We start from the raw sequence: 6,024 nt of genomic DNA, 5'->3' as shown, positions 1-6,024 counted from the left end.
TGGTGTGGGCTGCCTGGCTGTGAGGTGGAATGGAAAATGCCTGGAGGTGGCAGTGGGAAAGGTTGGTATGAAAATGTTACACACACCAGCCATAGGAGAGTGTTTTAGAGCTTTATGACTTTAGTATCAGAGCTGTATCTGAGACAGGATTCCTCCTGTAATGCCCAACCCAGAACTGAAATAGCATCCCACAGCCCTATAGATAGGGATTAGCCTCTCTTTGATCAATGAGGAATTTTATATCTGCAACCCAAAATTGTATTGAGTAGAAATAGGTAAGTAAAAAAACCACAGACATATACAGACACAGAATCCACACACATATTCTGCTGCACTTACACACATGCAAACACAATTAAACACACACACTGACACTACCACAAATACACACATACAATCATATATATGCACATTGAAAAACACACATGGAGACCATACCAGAATCACACAAAAGCACACACAACTGTACAAACGAACACCTACATATAAATTAGCAAAAATTCATAACTATATGCATACACAATTGAACACCAATAGACACTACCACAATCACACAGAATCACATACACAATCGCATACATGAAGAACACCACACACAGCACAACCATATCCATATATAATAGAAAATAGGCACTACTGCAATCACAAACACTATGACAAACATATACATAAGAATGGCCATATTGGGTCAGACCAAAGGTCCATCTAGCCCAGTATCCTGTCTTCTGACAGTGGCCAATGCCAGGTGCCCCAGAGGGAATTAACAGAACAAGTAATCATCAAGTGATCCATCCCCTGTTGCTCATTCCCAGCTTCTGGCAAACAGGCTAGTAACACCATCCCTGCCCATACTGGCTAATAGCCATTTATGGACCTATCCTCCATGAATTTATCTAGTTCTTTTCTGAACTCTGTGATAGTTTTGACCTTCACAACATCCCCTGACAACAAGTTCCACAGGTTAACTGTGCATTACATGAAGAAATACTTCCTCTTGTTTGTTTTAAACCTGCTGCCTATTAATTTCATTTGGTCGCCCCTAGATAACACTTCCATAACACTTCCTTATTTACAGTCTCCACACCACTCATGATTTTATAGACCTCTGTCATATCACCCCTTAGTCATCTCTTTTCCAAGCTGAAAAGTCCCAGTCTTATTAATCTCTCCTCATACCCCTAATAATTTTTGTTGCCCTTTTCTGAACCTTTTCCAATTCCAATATATATTTTTTGAGATGGGGCGACCACATCTGCATTCAATATTCAAGAATTGACATACTATGGACTTATATAGAGGCAATATGATATTTTCTGTCTTATTATCTATCCCTTTCTTACTAATTCCCAACATTCTGTTCACTTTTTTGACTGCTGTAGCACATTGAGTAGATGTTTTCAGATGACTGCCGCTGCACACTGAGTGGATGTTTTCAAAACAGATCATATATATACACAATAAAACTCTCACAGACACAAACACACATAACCAGATACAGTAATAAACACAATCATGCAATCAAATACAAATACACACATGAGGAGACACACAGACACACTTGCCCGCCTTGATATTGCACAATTTAAGCTGAAATTATCCCCTAAAATGTTCTGTCCTAGTTCACAAACAACCTACATCTGAGTTTTTCAAAATCTACCTAAGGGATTTAGATGCTCAGTTCCCATAAACTGTAATAAAGACTGGGCATCCAACCTCAGCCTCATTCCTTAAATTTATTCCCTTTCGAGTCATCCCTCTCAGCTGTGAAGAAAATGGCAAATGAAACTGCCCCAACTGAGTTCATCATCATGGGGTTCTCCAACCTCCAGCAGCTTCAGTTCTTGCTCTTTGGGGTCTTCTTGGTCACCTACTTGTGCACCCTGGTGGGGAATATCTCCATCATCATCATTGTCTGCATGGATGTCCAGATCCACAACCCCCATGCACTTTTTCCTGGGGAACCTCTTTTTCCTGGACCTCTGCTACACCACCACCAATGTCCCCAGATGTTGGTGCACCTACTGGTGGAAAGGAAGAGGATCAGCTATGCAGGCTGCATTGTCCAGCTCTATTTATTCCTGGCCTTTGTGAGTATGGAGTGCATCCTCCTGGTGGTGATGGCTTATGTCCGCTACGTAGCGATATGCATCCCCTTGCATTACTTGGTCATCATGAGGAAAACCCTGTGCCTCCAGCTGGCTGGTGCCTCCTGGCCAGTGGCTTCCTCAACTCTGGAGTGCACACATTTTTTACCTTCCGGCTGCCCTTTTGCGGGGCCAAGCAGATCAACTACTTCTGCGACATCCCGCCCCACCTCAATCTCTCCTGCAGAGACACCTCCTTCAATAAATCATCCTGCTTGCCGTCGGGGTCTTCATTGGGTGGATCCCATTCCTGTGCATCATCTTGTCTTACATCTACATCATCTCCACCCTCCTGAAGATACGCTCCACAGAAGGGAGGCTCAAAGCTTTCTCCACCTGCGGGTCCCACCTGACCATCGTCCTGATGTACTACGGGAGCTCCATCCTCACCTACGTCAGGCCCATCTCCAGCTACTCGCTGGACAATGACAGACTGATCTCGGTGCTTTACAGGATATTAACCCCCATGTTGAACCCACTGATCTACAGCCTGAGGAACAAAGATGTGAAGGGGCACTGAGAAAAGTTTTCATGGAAAACTGGATTTGCAATGAAAGTGGCAAATTTCCCCGCATTGGTCTAGGGGCCACTCAACGTTATTTGGGTGCTAAAGTTCTCTCCTTTGTGTTTTCCTATCTATGTTCAATAACATTGCTGAAAACACAAAAAAATAAAATTTACAATAATATACAATAAAAGCCTAGACATTATTTTCATTTGAACATTGAAATAGTCCCATTTTTGTCTTTTTTTATTTAACTTTGTACTGTATTACTACTGACAGGTTTTTTTTATTTACAATATTTTAGTGAAATTGTATTCTCTAAATGGTTAGCACAATTTTTTATTTACTGAAACTGCTTAGGTAAATAAAAAAATGATAATCTATTTCAATAAATGTTTATATCACAAAAATAAATGCAAAAAAACCTACAAAAATTAAAAACTTAACAACTTTTCACACATACACATACACACAATCTATGAAAGGCTGTTTTATTAGGATTTTCTTTTCTCTTTCAAAATGTTTGGTCTCATCTGTGACACCCTGGCACCCCAACATTCTCCACTATCATGTAATTAGGATATGTTTTGTACAAAGTAGGCCTTGTGATTCTAAAAGTGTTGATCTGCTAGACATTAATATCTCATTGGATTGTATGTGCTATTGTTGTATGTGAAGTTGAAGTTTGCCTATGTATGTGTTACTGAAACATATTGTGAGGTTGAAAACACCCACAAGCAGCCTTTCAGGTACAATAGTAAAAATGCCAAACAATGTTAATGGCTTATTGAGAAAATGCACAGAAGCACAAAGATTACCACAGAACTGTGTACAATAGAAACCTCTCAGAGATAGCACAATGGGAACTGTCTGACCCAGGTCACAGGAAAAAGAGCTTTCTAGCAGTGGGAAGAAGATATAAAAGGGGAGAAATGACATCACGCTGGGACTCACTCTCCCTACAACAACACACCTGTAAACACCTGAGGAATAAAGACTCAACAGGGGAAAAGTGACGGTTCCAGGCAAAGGTATTTCTAGCCTGTTTATGAAAACCTAGGAAAAGCCCAAGCTGCAAAGCTGAGGCAGCTTGTACCTTAAGAATCTGCCAGCCTGTTTATCTCTCAGGATGAGAATTTGTTAATTTATATCCTACCTATCTAGTATGTTAAACTCAGTTTGCGGTTTTATTTACTAGGTAATCTGCTTTGATCTGTTTGCTATCACTTATAATCACTTAAAATCTATTGACATGTTTCAAAGTAGCAGCTGTGTTAGTCTGTATCCGCAAAAAGAACAGGAGTACTTGTGGCACCTTGGAGATTAACAAATTTATTAGAGCATAAGCTTTCGTGGGCTACAGCCCACTTCTTCGTATGCATCCGAAGAAGTGGGCTGTAGCCCACGAAAGCTTATGCTCTAATAAATTTGTTAGTCTCCAAGGTGCCACAAGTACTCCTGTTCTTTTTTTAAAATCTATTGTTTTGTAGTTAATAAACTTATTTTATTTTTTAATGCAAACCAATGTGCATTTGACTAAGGTGTCTGGGGGAAAACTAAGATTGGTCACCACAAGTGTGCATGGTCCTCTTCACATTGAGGGAGAGATGGACCAGGTATTAAACCCATATACTGGCCAGATTTGACCAGGACAGGACGGTACTGCTCTGGATTCCTAGGCTGGGATGCTGGTGGTTAGAGAGCCTGCGTGTCACTGGGTGAAGGCTGGTGAAAGTACAAGCTTGGAGGTCTTTGCAACTTGTCACAGAAGCACAGTGTGAGAGAGGGAGCCCAGGCTGGTTGGTCAGAGGGCTCAGCGGCACCCCAGTTCCATGTGGCACCCCAGGGGGAACCCGTCACATTCTCCATAGTAACAAAATGAAAACCAAAACAAAACAATGAAAAGCAACTCACCAGCTCATCTCACAAAACAGAGAACAAAAATGACATAGCAAATTAAAAAATATAGCTTTATTTTCCAAGGCTTTTAGACTAATTAATAAATGAAATGGTAAAGAATAGTAACAAATGGTAAAATGGGGTCTATACTGGTTATAAGATGACACAAAAGGTTAAGAGACAAATGTATAATGGATGCTGTGACTGTAAGGATTGCTGGAGCCCTAAACATAAGAAACAGTGTGAACCAAAGGCTGGGAACTGGAATAGGCCTGGCCTTGGCAAAATAGCAATGCACCAGGTATCAGATAACCAAGTAAGCACATTCCCAAAATGAGAGGATGGTACAAAAACATACAGATCTCTTAAGTAACTGCATAAACACAGTTGTAAGAGATAGTATAAGAAGACACTGACCCCTCGTAACGTAAGGAGCGAATGACAGGATAATGGATGAAGATGTTTTGTGCAAACTAGCAAGTAAGAGAATAAGGGTGGTAACTAACATCTGGAGTGTGATACGTAACTTTATTGTATCAATGTATAAAAGGAGAAGTCATAGATGGGGCTTCTTTGTAACATCCAAGGGGACAGGACCCATGGGGAGCAGGGAGGGGGCACCATCCAGCCCCGCTCTGCTCCCAGCTCTGCTCTGGTCCCAGCCCTGTCTGAAGCCAAGGCCTCAGCCTCTGGTATCGGCTCTGGTCCCAGCTCAGGCGCCACTTCTGACCCCAGACCCACTCCCTGCTGTGGCCCCAGCCTTCACCCCCTTACCTCTGTCTGCATCCCGCCCACCGGAGCCATGGCCCCACTCCCGGCCCCGGCTCTGGTGGTTGGGGGGGGGCACGGACAGGGGTAAAGGGTGGGCGCAACCCTAAAATGTATGGGGACCACTGATCTATCCTATATAATAGGCACTACGAGCAGTAGTGTGTCTGCAACCAATGGGAGTTAGATGCTTTGCCATTTTGAAAATCCCATTAGGTTTCTGTCAGCATCTTTAGATGCCCCAAAACCTTTAAACATGTGGACTCTAACTCTCATTGAAAGTTGATGTGACTTAGGCACCTAAATCACTTAGGTGACTACCCCATGATGCCTATCTCCATCTTTACACCTTTTTACATCTATCCTTTCTCTCTTTGTGCCTCAGTTCCCCATGTGTAAATTGGGGATAATATCCTTCTGTACCTCTCTGGGGAACTGTGAGGATATAAACCTTTTAAATGTTGGGGGTGCTCAGATACTTTGGTGTTGGTAAGTTCCATAGATAGGAAACATGGCATAGACCTCATCTATCCTATCAGGAGATTGAGGTTAGTTTTCCTTTCACCATGATTTTCTCTTTGAGGTTGGAAGTTCTCCATCATTAACACTGTTGTTTGCACCCTCTTAAGTTTGTCTGTGATAAATGTTCCATGCTCATCAATTTAAAATTCCCAGGACCCGAAATGCCATTGGAGAGCTCACCGTCTC

The 6,024-nt window shown here is 42.1% G+C and overlaps 1 pseudogene; it reads left to right on the top strand.

Annotated features, from left to right (window-relative positions):
- The first annotated feature begins 1,772 nt into the window (after positions 1-1,772).
- LOC112060452 (olfactory receptor 5V1-like) lies at positions 1,773-2,698 on the top strand (annotated as a pseudogene).
- Positions 2,699-6,024: the final 3,326 nt, after the last annotated feature.

Source organism: Chrysemys picta, chromosome 13, assembly GCF_011386835.1.
Source record: "Chrysemys picta bellii isolate R12L10 chromosome 13, ASM1138683v2, whole genome shotgun sequence".
In the NCBI taxonomy this organism is placed as follows: domain Eukaryota; kingdom Metazoa; phylum Chordata; order Testudines; family Emydidae; genus Chrysemys; species Chrysemys picta.
Note: the sequence above shows the minus strand (reverse complement) of the source record. Positions and strands in the feature narration are given on the sequence as shown.